Below are 15207 nucleotides of genomic sequence, written 5' to 3'. Positions count from 1 at the left end.
TCATAATACTGGAAAGTACTATGCAAGCTGCCATGGCAGAAAAGCAATCAACAGTCCTGCCCAGCTGAGACACCTATGAACCACAACAATGATATCCCCAAAGGTGCAACAGTGGCACTTATATCTTGTTGGTAACCAACAGCTATGTAATTGTACGGAAGGACCATTTAGTGAGAGGGAATTCATGTCTGATAGTGGAATTATAGCCAATTACCCATGGCTGGTGAGACAATATAGCCCTAGAACCCAGAACCCACTACAGCTACTTTACCAAAGCAGTAGAATCCCTTTCTGCCTTCCCTGTACTTAACTCTTGTACACACAGATATATGTAGCTCTTACTCCTCATCAAAGAAGCTTCCTTTTGCAGGAGAGAGAGACCATTACAGAAAGCCACAACTGGCCAAAAAGCAGAGAACAATTGATGGGTTGCCCAGCCCCAGCTGCTACATCTATAACACAGCCCTATGCATCTGACTCAGGAAACACCAAGGATGAAGAGCGGAGAGACTGCAAATGCCGCAGAGGACCAGACTGTCTGCTGTGAGACTGCGTCTTCTATACATGACATGGAAGCTGCCTCTTTGAATCTCAACAATATGGCAGCCCAAACAAGACCTAAACAACGACAACACCAGGAGACATGCCAACATGGAAGGGGTTAATCTCACAAGGCCCCGCCCCTAGATGAGAAGCTATCGATGACTGCTGGGATGGGAGAATCAGTTTTTCCCAGGAACGAGCCCCTAATTGGTTATCGGATACCAATGGTCAGCCCTAAAACACACACATATGAGCAATGCTAAATGAACCCAGCAGGTTGTTGTTTACATATTTATATGTGCATACACATGGAACAATAATCCTCAAAGAAAAAGAAGCCAATAGAGATAATGCATGGAAGTAGAAAGAGGGCTTGGTGATGGAAGGGAAACAGTTGGGAGGGAGCAGAATATGTTAACAGGGGATTGAAGATGATCAAAAATTTCATACATATTATATATGTATGAAATGTCATAATGAAACCTACCATTTTGCAAAATTAATGAATGTTAATAAAAATTAAAAATTCATATTGTATATGGTAAATACATATAAACCATTTTTAAAAATCAGAATTTCCCACATATAAATAGTACCTAGTTAAATAAGTTAACACAAAAGGATATATGTATTTAAGAGCAAGATAAATAAAATGTCTAACAAGAAAAATACAGAAAGAGCCAGGCATGTAGAGATCAGCCTGCTAAGCCTGCACTCAACAGATGGAGGGAAGAAGAAAAGGAATTCAAGGTCATATTCAGCTGTTTGAGGCTGAAGCCAGGTAGGATTGCTCACACCAGTAATTACCTAGAACTTGGGAGGCTAAGGCAGGAGGATGTCAGTTCAAGGCTAGCCTGGGCTACACAATGAATTGTTATCTCAAAACAAGCAAACAAGAGAACAAAACAGCAAACAAGCAAGTAAGCAGGCTTCTCTCAAATCCAACCCACCTGCTTCTCCATATACTTCAGCCACCATCATGTATGCAATGGGGGCATAATCAGCTATGCAGTAAGGCCACTATGGCCATAATTTCCTGAATTCGTTTGATCTCATCCTAAGTTAGATCCAGAAGAGAAAGACAGATGCTAACTTTAATGTCCATAAATTACAACATATTCTCAAGGTAGCATTCATAATAAAATTCCATTTAAAAGGTTATGTAATGATAGTTAAATATTGAATTGTACAGCCGATATAAGTCTCTTCTGTTTAAAAAGATATGTACATAAGATAAAGAGATAGGACTGAAAAACACAGCAAGCATTAACGATGCTAGTGATAGCATAAAAGGGCCTTATTGTCTACTTTGTATTTTCTTGTATTTCCTCACAATTTATATATTAATCATATAATAACTTTATAATGCAAAATGCAATATTTGAAAAGAATGTTAACTTACAATGTGAGAAATGGAATTTTATATAATTATTATTAAACAATAAAGTTTCTTAGTTTGTCCTATACCTTTTAGCAACATTTAAGAGTGTTTTGCAAATGCACTCGAGTAGGGCAAGCAGAAGCCCATCATCCTACACTAATGCCTTTTTACAGATGGGTTCATTTTTAATTCTACAGGCAGAACAAAATAAATAACGGCTCTCCCCACATCAACCTTTTAAAAGGTGTACGTGAAGAGGAAAGCTAAAATATAAATGAGTTCTGTTGCAGAGAAAGCTGTCTGTTTTCACAGCTTGGCAGTATCTTAAAAGTTTTACAAGGGAAAAGCTTAGCAGAAAAATTAGCATCAGCCTATGGACAGATCAAAGACATAAGAAGACAAATTTTCAAATCGTTCATAAATGCTCATGGAAGTCCTAACACAGCCCATTGCATGTGGATTGAGACTGTAGAGCAGACCCTGACAAAGAATCAAATCTTTATGCTGGAAAGAAACATCAGCAGGTCAGCATCTTCTACTTGTAGTAAGAACGTGAATTTCATAGATGGAGCCAGGAAGGAGAAAGAACTGCCTTATTCAAGGTCACACGGCCTGTAACGCAGGTTTCCTAATTCAGTTCATTTACTCAAAATCCTAATAGGAATGGCCATTGTTAGCTAAAGACAGGAAACTGTTTCTGATTTTGTTTAAGATATGCTATGCAAACCTCCAAAGATGAATCAACTAGCCCATAGCCCTGCTAATCTCACAAGGCGTTCCTGATGAGGGACTCATGCTACCTGCAGGTTCACAGCTGCATCTCGCCCAAGGGCTTTGCTTCCTTGAAAAAGGAAATCTCAGGGGGCAACTACAACAATGACCCATCTTTCCTCCCCGGGCATCAGAGGATTAAATAAACTCTGGATTAAACCACTGTTACACATTACCAGTCTCTGTGTCTACAGTGGGGTTCACTTAACCTACATGCATCAATACCTCATCAGGATAGCAAGATGCCCTTTTGTTTTTGTTTTAAAAACAAAACCAAAACAAACAAACAAAACCCCTCAAGGCTGAGAATTATGGACACCACATACGAAATGTGGCCTTCCAAGGTTTACATGTTGCAAAGCCCTTCACTGCAGATTCCACGTTTAGATGTTCGTGGACTCGCAGCACACTACTGGCGCTGATAGCCAGGCACTAGTCACTTTTCTCTTTGCTGTCACAGGTTATCTGAACGAGGCCACTTAAAGGAGAAAGGGTTTATTCTGGCTCATGGTTTGAGGGACATGGTAGTTTGGCATGGTGGGAGAGCATGATGGGAGTTTGCTCACATTCCAGGAGACCCGTCAAAAGGGAGGGCAGGAAGCTAGACCACGTTATACACTCCAAAACCCATTCCCCAGAAATCCCTTTCCTCCAGTTTGGCCCTATCTCCTAAGAGTTCCACAGCTTTCTAGAACACCACCAGAAGTTGAGGCCCAGGGTTTCAAACATATGAACCCAAGGGACATTTTACATCGAAGTCAATACATATAGTGATATTTCTGGAGTTTTCTGGAAAAACAACAACAAAACCAAACAAATAGTAAACCTGGCAAGTTCCTACCACATTAAAAAAAAAAAAAAACAATGAAGAAAGAGCACTTGCCTGCCACAAGCAGCCTGACTGAAGTTTATGAAATTTCCATGCATTTGGTCACCTCTCTGCTTTAACAATAAAGAGAAGGCTATGCCCAAAAGGTGGTGCTTGGGTCTGCTTGTCCACAAACTTTCTAGAGAAACTACCAATTGTGAGTGAAATGCAAGTCAGCTGAAAGCAACATTTTGAAAGTTCACAAACTCTTGGGCATTGGGGCTGGTGAGTTCCACTTCAATCTGCTTCACCTACAGCCACGCTGTGTGTGGCTGCACCTTTTGCTTTACTGATAGGAAGTAGATTTGTGAGAGAGAACTGGAAGGTAATCCAGAATTAAGTTTCTCATACTTGGCAGACCAATAATGTATCATAATACAAAGATCAACAAAAGAGGATTGATACAGATCAACTCATTGTCTCCTTGATGGTTTTTTTTTTCTTCCTTAGGATCAATACCAAGCTTTTGCAAAATGCACATTCATGCCACAAGGATAATGTCTGAGCATAAAATGAGAACTGGTTTTCCCGGGGATCAATCTGTTTTTCTCTCATCTCAATAAGTAGCAAACCAAGTATATAAACCCTTAAGAATTGAGGCTGCAATAACATCTCAGCCTTTGGCCAAGACTAAGTGAAGAAAGAATCAGGATGCACTGGTCTGCAGTTCCCCCAGTACTTCCTGAAGCCTAACTCTTCCCTTCCTGTGTCTTGGGTTCATAATCATTTTCAGTGATAGTCAAACTATCAGAGTGTAGGTAATGGGCCTTCAGCGACCTTTTAAAAGGCTAATAATTACAGAGAACTTTGTCTCAAAACAAAACAAAATAAAAAACCAAACAACCCCCCCCCCCAAAAAACCCTTTTTCTTAAAAACAACAACAAAAGGCAAGTTATGGTAGAACACTTCTTAAATCCTAGCTCCCAGGAAGCAGAGGCAGGTGGATCTCTAATTTTGAGGCCATCCTGGGCAACAAACCAGTTAGTTTCAAGACAGCTGGGCTATTGTAGGGAGATTCTGTCTTTAAAAAAAAAGCCAAATTAATTCTGATAATACCTGGGGGACCACATGTTACTACTCAATGCCACAGCTAAAAGGCTGCTAAGCAACTGTATACAAGGTGAGTAAACTTCCAAGTCATAACTAAACAGAAAGGCTATTTTGTTGACCAGTCAGCAAAATGACAGAAAAGAGAGTCTGGGCTTTTGAAAAATGCTGAAGCATGCACAGAGAGTCTATATATGGCGGTTCTATTGAACTTGTCCATATTGGCTTTCAGGGTCTAAGTTAATTAGGATGACTGACCTCTTCCTCAAGAGGGCACCAGATCTCATTACAGATGGTTGTGAGCCACCATGTGGTTGCTGGGAATTGAACTCAAGACTTTTGGAAGAGCAGTCAGTGCTCATAATTACTGGGATGTCACCAAAGCAATAGAACAGAATAATTTGTAGGAGTCACTGTATCATGACCAGGACTGCTATGGTACATAGGTCTTCTTCCAAGTATAGTTTAAAGAGCACATCCAAGGATTTTGTACCATGACACTTAGCAATACATTCAAGTTTCCTCAACCCAAAGACAGTCATGTAGAACACTGACTCACAAGTTCCTCTCCTACCACACTCACGAGCAAGCCCTTGTGTAAGTTGTGATCTTAGGATGTAACAACTTTCCCCCTCACTGTTAAATTAACAAGGGCCAAGGTTTCCTTTGATCCTGCTGATGATATAGTGTCCCCTTGTATCTACCACAGGACTTACACAAGGTAGAAACTGGCATATCTGAACCTTAAGAAGAAGCTCATTCACTCGTTTCCCACAGAGTTTTCAGTAAGTTCATGTGGTGATATTTTGTTTGTGCTCTAACAAATAAAGTTTGTCTGAAGATCAGAGGGTGGAGCTAGCCAGTAGTTAACCACAGAGGTCTGGAAGTCTATACAGACAGACAGGAAGTGACATGGCTGGGAGGAGAGAGAAATATAAGGTGGAAGGAGACAGGAGCTCATTCCTTTTAAAGCTGAGAAGTTAGCAAGGTAGGAGTTGGCTGTGGCTTGCTCCTTTGTCTCTCTGATCTTTCAGCATTTACCCTGATTATCTGGCTCCAGGTTTTTATTATTAAGACCAATTAGAACTTGTGCAACAAGTTCAATTAGTTTTCACACATCTGAAGTTCGGTTCTTATGAAGCCATTATATCTCACAATGACTTGTTAATATGGTATGAACTGTGTTTTGTGTCCTTGTAGACTATGGCTATGGGATGGCATGAGGATCGTGGGGTTCTCTGTTCTACTTAATTGGCTCAAGAACTATTGAGAAACAGGGTTCAAACATTGTTAAAAATAACAACTGCTGGCAAAGCATCCACAAGAGAACGGGGAAAACTTTTAATCCACCTCAAAAGCATCATGATAATTTCTCTTTTAGCTATTTCTGTTTGACCAGAAAGGAACCAGGAAGTATAATTTGCCAATTTTAAAATGCATTTAAGGACAGTTCATCTTCTTATTGGCTATGAGAAATGGATTGGGATAACTTTACTCGTCAATAAGTGGCAAAGTTTTGTTGTTTTTTTTCCTCAAATAGTCTAATGGATTGAAATGAGGTCATGTCCAGGCTCCTGCTGTCTCATATAAATGCTAAGAACTTCCTTCTCTTTGCAGAGGTACAGGAGGTGCAGCTCATCACGCTTCACTCGAGTATTCCACAAGGGTAAGGAAGAGGAGAAACTCATTTTAAAATTCAACTTCCAGTACCTATTAATTCCAAAATGTCTACTTTATTCCCCAGCATTTCCTATTCTAGAACAGTGATAACATCAGAAGAGGGGGGAGGACCAGCTGACGGCAAAACCGTTTCAGGGAGGCAGAGGGCATGCGCCTTAATTCTCATTCACTACAGAGCAGAGTTCAGGAGCTTCAACTCTGCCAGCATAGAACATTTTTTATGGGTGAAGGAAAACAACAACAGTAAGCAAAGGGAAGACAACACTGAGGGAATGAAAGTGATTTCTGAGTCATTTTAAGTGGGACCTTTAAATCTTCCCATTATTACTTATCTCTGAATTGAACTAAAGACCCTAAAATTTTGAACAAAATCACAAAATACTGTGCTCTCCCTCCTCTGAGCCTGACAGGTTTGGAGGAGCAGACCTGGGATAACAGTCTGCGACTCTGCTAAAGTTTGGGGTCTTCTTACACACTCATTCAATCATACTCAAGCTACACTTAGAACCATTAGCCCAGTGCCATGTACCTCATATGCCTGCTGGGTCTAACAAAATGCTTGCCTGGAGCACAAAAAACATGTTGCTGAAGAGCCAGGTAAAACACCCTGATTCTCTCTGGCAATGATATTGTCTGTAACTCCATCCTGACAATGTACCTTAACATCAAGTCAATGAGAAAACTGAATTTTGTAACTTTTATAACAACGTCCTTTATAATATGGGGCGAATCAGAAGATTTTAAAGAGTCAGTGTGGCTGGAATGGCAAGTTACTTATTCTCATGTCTAGAAAAGGGAGTCTAGTCAGGCTCTGACTTTAGAAAGGAAGTCTGGGAAGACTGCTAACTAGTTCCAATCTTTCAATTCCTATGCTGTCCTATAAATCATCCCACTTAAACCGTAATCTTGAATAACTGGCACTGAAAAAGCAAAAACACTCCACTTTGTTTATATGTGGGAAGAAAGTGGCGGCACAGACAACTTGTAAAATGGATAATGAAAAAGAATATGATTAGAGAACTCACTGCAGCATGGATGCAAATCAAAATGAAGAGACAGCCAAGCTTATAGGATGCAAGATCCCTCGCCACTCTAGCCCGAGTGAATGCATGTTCACAGCAAGTCACTCCTGTTACTGGCATGTCCTGCCTCCTCTCAACCGACTGAAACATCCTGTCCCAACCACAGCAAGCAGCTTGTGTGCTTCTGCAGTTGTCTCCTCTCCTGACGTTACGTTACTTTACTTTACGCATCCCACTGGTCTGACTGCCAGTCTCTTGTGTGAGGGTAGCCTGGGCCCCACCCATCATTCACTTCTCCTACAGGACCAGAGCTTTTCAATATGCCTCATCACCATGTAGCGTTCCACAGAGAAAAATGAATGGCTACTTCTTCATCCCACATTCCTCCAAAATAAAAAAAAAAAAAAAAGAGATGAAGTCTCTGTTTCCCAGGCTCACTTTGAACTTTGGTCTCAGGTGACCTTCATGTCCCAGTCTGACAAGCACCTGGAACAACTTATAGGCACTGCTATGTCCTGTTTGGATGGTTTTCATTTTAAAAGAAAGGCAAAACAGACTTTAATTGATTAAGAAATATGAAATGGTAAATTCAGAAATTTCCAATTCAACAAAAGTACTCTATGCCTTGATTAAGGTTCTATTGCTGTGAGAGACACCATGACCATGGTAACTCGTATAAAGGAAAACATTTAATTGGTACTGGCTTACAGTTCAGAGGTTTAGTCCATTATCATGGTGGCAGGAAGCATGGTAGCACACATGCAGACGTGGTGCTGGAGAAGGAGCTGAGAGTTCTACATCGGGACACACAGGCAGCAGGAAATGAAAGCCACAAAAGCAACACTGGGCGTGGTTTGACGATCTGAGATGTCAAAGCCTGCCCCCAGTACACAATTCCTCCAGCAAGGCCACACCTCCTAATAGCCACTCACTATGGCCAATGGGGACCACTTTTATTCAAATCACAACACCATGAAAGTTATTAATACATATTATTATTGTTATCTAGATTTTATTCACTTATTTTGGGGGAGGAGGTACATCAGAGGTCAGAGGTGAACCTACATGAGTCAGTTCTTCCCTTTCAACATGCGACTACCAGGGACTTAACTCAGGTGGTCAGGCTTGGTGATAGGGGTCTTAGATCACTGACTCTATTTTTTTTTTAAATCTTGAATATGTAGTGAAAGGAAGATTATGAACTATTAATCACATGGCATGTATGCTGTAGTCATGAAATCACAGCACTTCTACAGATGAGTATCATCCTTTTTTTTCTTTTTATATGTAGGGGTATTTTGCCTGCACATATGCCTGTGTTCCATATTTGTGCCTGGTGCTGCGGAAGCCTGAAGAGGGTGGCTCCCCTTGGACTGGAGGTTATAGACAGTTGTGAGCTGCCATGTGGGTGCTAAGAATGGAACTTTAGCTCTCTGGAATAGCGGCTTTTAACCACTGAGCCATCTTCCTAGCTCTGCAGTCATTACATTTGGCAAGTGGCTCATCTAAGGGTACCTACAACAATGTGTTCTTAATCACTATATCATCAGCTATTAAACAAAAAGAAAAAAACACAAAAACACAACACCAACATTTAAAACAAATAATTTAAGTTGTATTATGTCTCTCAATCTTTACCTTTGTACACTTGCATCTGTTGCTTTATTTTACTATCACTCATTGTTATCAGTTTCTCAGAGACTCACCCAGCAGCCCAGGCTAGGCTGGAATTCATTATTCTTCCCAGTCTGGCTTCAAACTCAGCTTCCTGAGTGCTGGCCTGATAGGCTTGAGTCACCATGACTCCTCCTTGCCTTGTGTTTTATTATGAAAACGTAACTGCTTCACCTCATGTCATCTGCATCTTCCCGAGTTTACTAAGTTGTCTCTGTCCTTGGCTGTGGCATTCCACTTAACAAATCCACCACTACTGACTTTGACACTTGTAAAAAGAAATCACACTTAAATGGAAAGAGCTAAAAAACACACTACATTTTTCTCTTGATGTTACTAACTTGCCTGAGATCCAGGAGCTAAGAGGTACTTTCCTTAGCAGGGTCACTCAATTCAGCAACAATATAATACAGAAATAAACAAAATATTCTTGGGACTGTAAAGAAAGTTTAGGGATGAAAAGAAAAATAAGAGAAATCAGTTTTTTTCTAAGTTACTATTTAGACATGAGTTTGCAGTTTTCTCATGCTATAAGAAATGAGAACGACCTGGATGAAGCGGGTGGGAGGTGAACAATGACTTTGTTTACCACTCTTTGTTATGAGAGATCATAACCCTCTAGGATATTTCATTATCCTACACCTGTAAACACTCTATAAGACTATTGCCGAAGGAGGCATTAACAAACTATCTTTGGAAAATGGTCTTCTGACAGAGCCCAGTCAGGGATGACTGCTCATAGTACCCAGGCCATGCCAGCCTGCACTAGAACTTAGCTTCTGCAAATCTGGCTTTCCTGAATCCTCCCGGCAAGGAATTCACCAAAACTACAAGTGAAAAGAGACAGGAATGAGACTGACACCAAATCCAAGCATTAACACAAACTGTCCTGGGAAGAATTCCAAAATGCTTAAGACTAAGGGAATTAAATTACAGACCCCTCAAACAATATTCTAGAAACATGCTTTATAAGCCGATTGGTCTCTTCCATACTAATTCTCCCAGGAAGCAATAAGACACTTGTGTGAAATGCATCTGTGTGTCAGACACGTCTCAAACGCAGATTATACACACATCAGGTTAAGGGCAGGGACACCAAGTTTAGAGCTTTGATTTAATTTGTGTTTGCCATAGTACTGTGGCTGCAATGCTATTTTCGCTCACGACAGCAGTTATTCTGAGAACCTATTTTTGGATACTTGAATTTTGGGGGAAGGAGACACTCACTCTCAGGCTTGTGTTCAGTGCTGCTTCCTTGGCTTCTGGGAGAGAATATTCTGGATGAACTTCTTAAAGTTGTTTTGTTAAGTTCAAAGGTCAAAAGAATAAAAACCATTTTCCTTATAATTCCAGGGCTCTATGTTGGTCTTATTTTCTATGACTTAAAGAAGAGGACCATGACAAAAACAATCCAAGAACAAAAGCATACTATAGGTATTCTGGTCAAGAAGAACAACAAAACATGCAGCAGAACACCAAGTGCACAGACACATTCATTTCTATCTTCTTGGACACGATGACATACAGGCATTCAATCACTCGACTAGAAGTAACAGCATGAGTAACTTTCTCACACCTCCGACTCCAGAGCTGGTGACCAGTCACTGTACCAACCTGGTACCGCCAGGCCTCTCACACTTGTTCCTGACTCTGGTCAAGGCTTCCCCCACGTTGTTGCTTTCTTCCCATCTTACCTAACTGGGTTAAGAGCCTGTGGCCTGATTTCGAGGCTTCATTTACCTTCCTCATTGAAATGAAACAGGGGTAGGAGCAATAGCCAGGTTTTGCTCTCTGCATTCCAGTCACAGACCCTAACACTCCAGAGATACACTTGTTTCCAAAGCTAAAGGAACACCAAGGCCAGATTCCTGACAGATGCATAGGAAAGAGGACACCGGGAGGCCTGGCTGCATCCTCCAGAATTCAGATCCAGCCTGCTCATGACCTTCTTCCACGATGACTGTTTCTAAGCTCTCTGCCAGATACTGCCTCACTACCAAGAAGCAGTTGATTGACTGGATGAGTGAACCGGCAAGTTTCTGGGATGGAAATCCCAGTATGTGTCTCATATCATCTGCAGATGTAGACCTTTCAAGTGTGCAACATAGTTAATGTTTTCCATCTTGTGAATATACAAACCACTGAGGTAAGTCTAGCTGAGTGCTAATATATAGCAAAAGTTTAATACGTAACTGATCTAAGATTATCCAATAATGTCATTCTAAATTCTCTATTAAAATACTCAAATCTTCTTTAAGACAACAAATACTGTTCTAAAGAAGAAACATGACCAACCTACACAGATAGAATAAACCTGTGATTCCTCATGTCCCTATGGCCCAACATCAATTATTTTCTTAATGTTTGTGCTACATCTTTTCCTATAAAAACCCTTATATGTTCTTAGCTAAACAGAAGGCTAAAGGGTATGTTAATCCAGGGCTAACCAAGGCCTACTTCATGTACTTAGAGCACTGTATACACCCAGAAGAAAATGGCTTTCTCTTCAAGGGACAGGACTTATATGCAATAAGCACTGTTTAGAGAGACACATGTAACTCAGCTGTTCACTGGACTGTATGGCCTCAACAAGTCACCTAAGCCCCCTGAGCCTTGGCTGTCTCATTTGGAAAGGGTGGCAATGGGGGTCAACTGTGGAGGGTAGACAGGGGATGCTCCTAATGGTGTCTTCCTTTTTTATGTGTAGTTTTGTTGAGGTATGACTCACTTGTGGAGCAGTTTATATATCTGAAATGTGCTTTTGGTATATTCATAAAAGCAGTGTGCTCTTCAGCTGTTTCCTGACCCCCAGGCCTCTATCTTCCCCAGTCTGAGGAAATACCAACTATGTTCTTTTTCTACAGAGTTGACTAGTCTGGGTATTTCTATAAATAGAACCACATAATATCGCCCCTTGTGATAATCAATGTTTCTGGGAGTCACTATTGGGAAAGTCATGTACGTAGGATAGAGAATGCAAGAGGACAGCAGAGAAAAAAGAGCAATGTTCATAATGTTAACATCATGACCGTCTACTTACTCTGATAAGTAGTGGGGAAAATGCATCACTGAAGTGCTTTGGGTGGTAAGGCATAGGAAACTACACACACACAGTCTCTGCACATGTGTGCACATGCTGTCAGGCACTGGACGTTCTCCTGTTAGTGCTTTGCTTTTCTCAGTAAAATATGAATTAGGTCACCACAAGAGAAGGAGGTTGAGGTGTTTTCAGAGAGAAAACAAAGTGTAAAATAATTTTAAGAAAGAGGAAAGGGCGAGCCAGGAAGGCAGTGAGTGCTTGACAGAACCGAAGAGCTACTTGATGTTCATGGCCATGAATTTAAAATTAGGTAAATCAGCAGGGTTTTAAGAGTTGGTTTTTTTTTTTTCCACTAGCTACATTTAGCTGGGGGAAAACATGTAGAAACTATGTAAGTTGAAAGATGTAACCAGACATCACCTGTACCCGAGGCTTGAGCTAAAATTAACTTCATGATGGCACTCCCATTTCTAATGCCATGACAACTTTATGAGAGTCACGCCAGGTAACTTCATAGTTCCTGTTAGCTGGAATAGGCTTACTCTGAAAACAAGCACTCTCAGCAATAACTGCTTCATACTCATCTTCATCAACGTACCAACGCCCTACATTCCCAACAATTCACTATGAGGGTTGGGTGAGTGGCTAGAATCAACCCTTGTCTAATTCTGAAGTTTATCTTTCCTTTTTCTATCATTACACCTAAATCTTCATCTTATAATAAGAACTGGGATCCAGGGATGCTGAAAGGTTCTTCCAAGGCCAATCTATTTTCTAATGGTGCAGACACTGTCTCTTTGGTGAGTGGCCTGACCATCTCCTTTTATGCTCTTGCTGCTGTCATTCCCATGCTCAGCCTATAGCTAGTTATATTATGTCTTTCCTCAAATTCCTTTCTGATAGCTATGCCTTCTATTCATATCTTATTCCTTTGTCTTTTTACTATAATTTAGGCCCTTATTACTTAGGCCCAGATTATTCTAACAGCCTCCTAATCTGGCTTCCTATAATATTAAAATGTCCACAGCAGGTAAATTTGTACAAAGATTAATATTTACACAGAGTTAAAAAGAGATGGGAGAAAAGGAGAATAACTTCTGCTAGACACCAAGATTCTGCGGGCATAATTATACTTTAATTATGTGGTAACAGTTGTGTAACATAGATACATTCAGGGTTTTAAAATACACACTTTCAACAAGGGAGCTCGATCTCAATAAAGTTATTTTTTCTTTGTTTATATGTCTTAAGGGCATTTACACTTGTGTGTGGAGGTCATACAATGACTTTGTGGAGGTGGCTCTCTCCTTCAACCTTTATGTAGGCTCTGGGGATTGAACTCGGGGTGTCAGGCTTGCACAGCAAGTGTTTTACCTGCTGAGTCATGTCAGTGGCCTTTTTGGTTTCTATACTTATTCATCTAGACCATTACTGACAACATTCAGGCTGTTGTCAGTGGTCTGATACTAAATGACAGTGTTCTTCTCTGTCAGTATATCTTTGACAGTATATATTCCAGTATAAGTTTCTGGAAACAGGAATGTTGTTGTAAAGGGCAAATCCATTAGTAATGGCCCCTGACACTGCCTAGCTCTCTTCCATTGAAGCTGCTCCATTTTGCATTTCCATAATAATGAATCAGAATGCCATTTCTCTAGAGCCTAATCAAGAGAAAACTTGGCCAAACATGGTGATTTTTGCCCGTGTGACAGGTGAAGAATGGTATCTCAATGGAGTTTGAATCTGAATCACTCAATTCAAGGTTAGTATCTTGGCTAGGGTGCAGTGGTTTAAATTCAGCACCTGGAGGCTGGCACCGGAGGACTGCCATGTGTTGAAGGCTAGCCAGGGCTAGGGTGAGACTGTCTCAAGAAAACCCAAACAAGAATGACAATAACGGTAGGACTTTTGTATGTGCTTCAACGGCTTCTGCATTATTTCTGTACCACTCCCTTTAGTCCATCTTTCTGTAGAGCTGTTGGTCTTACCTCATTTAGGAATTCTTTACATACTAAGGGCGATAAAAGTTGCAAATATTTTATTCCAATTGATTTTACTACTTTGCTTAGTTTTATTCCAGCAGTCCTTTCCATTTATAACTATCCATCATTTCCTTTCTGCTTTTTGATTAGGAGCTCAGTTAGGAAACATCTCTCCCATTTCCAGATTTCTTCTATGAAGAGACACCCTATGTTTCCTTCTTCTATGTATTATGAATTCACTTCCCTAATTGATTTGAAATTTATCTTCCTGTATGGAGTGAGGAATGGAATAGTCTTTACTTTTATTCTATACCAACATATTTGAATAAGGCTTACTTGGCGGTGCTATGTATTTATTCAAACATTCAGTCTAGCCAAAAAGTGTGATACACTACTCTAAGGCCAGGAGATTTTATGTTCCACTTCTGAGAATACAAATCTCCATTTTTGGAGGACGCAGATCATTTAGACAATTGATACTCAGTGCTTTGAAAGGCTTTCAGCATTTCTGAGAACTCAGGCCTGAGCCACACCCTCTCTAGCTGTGCCAGGTTAAGATGAAATGAAGCCAGAAGAAACTCAGTCCTAGGTGAAGATATTCATTAATTAAAATTGAGACTAAAAATATGTTAGAACTAAATAGGAACCTTACAAAAAGATAAAATGTTGTATATCTTTTTGTCTAAAATTAGTCAGTGTGATTCATGGATAGATGTTGCTACCTTGAAAGAAAAATTTAGACGTAAAGGGAAACCTAGTCTCTGAGTCCCTGAGGTTCGACTCCTAAAACATAGAGAGAATGTAATCCACTGTGTTCATGGTCTCAATGTTTAATCCATTCTCATATTGACTTTATGTAATAAATGCACTTTAATATCTTAATGAAAAATTTAACTGACTCTTATCAGTATAATTAGAACCCATACTAGGCACAAAATAATATCAAAATTTATCAGAGGAAAATATATAATGTTGTGAATAATTTAAGGTAGACATTATTTTCATTCCCATCTTCTATATGGAAAATTTGAAACAAACTTTCAGAAAGAATCAGACTTCCAGATGAGGGAAAAGGAGCAGGCTGCATTCAGATTTCCAGAGCACGAGTATCCCCTGCTCACTTCAGTCAATCGGGAAGAAACAGGTTCACGGTTATGAGAGAGAGAGAGAGAGAGAGAGAGAGAGAGAGAGAGAGAGA

At 40.3% G+C, this 15207-nt stretch overlaps 1 protein-coding gene across 1 annotated transcript in view; it reads right to left on the bottom strand.

Annotated features, from left to right (window-relative positions):
* Hmbox1 (homeobox containing 1) overlaps nt 1–15207 on the bottom strand; it is a 136399-nt gene that overhangs the window by 17529 nt on the left and 103663 nt on the right. The gene's annotated exons all lie outside the window — the stretch shown is intronic.

Source organism: Microtus ochrogaster, chromosome 17 (genome assembly GCF_000317375.1).
Source record: "Microtus ochrogaster isolate Prairie Vole_2 chromosome 17, MicOch1.0, whole genome shotgun sequence".
In the NCBI taxonomy this organism is placed as follows: Eukaryota; Metazoa; Chordata; class Mammalia; order Rodentia; family Cricetidae; genus Microtus; species Microtus ochrogaster.
The sequence above is the reverse complement of the archived record's forward strand: the minus strand, read 5'-3'. Positions and strand labels throughout refer to the sequence as shown.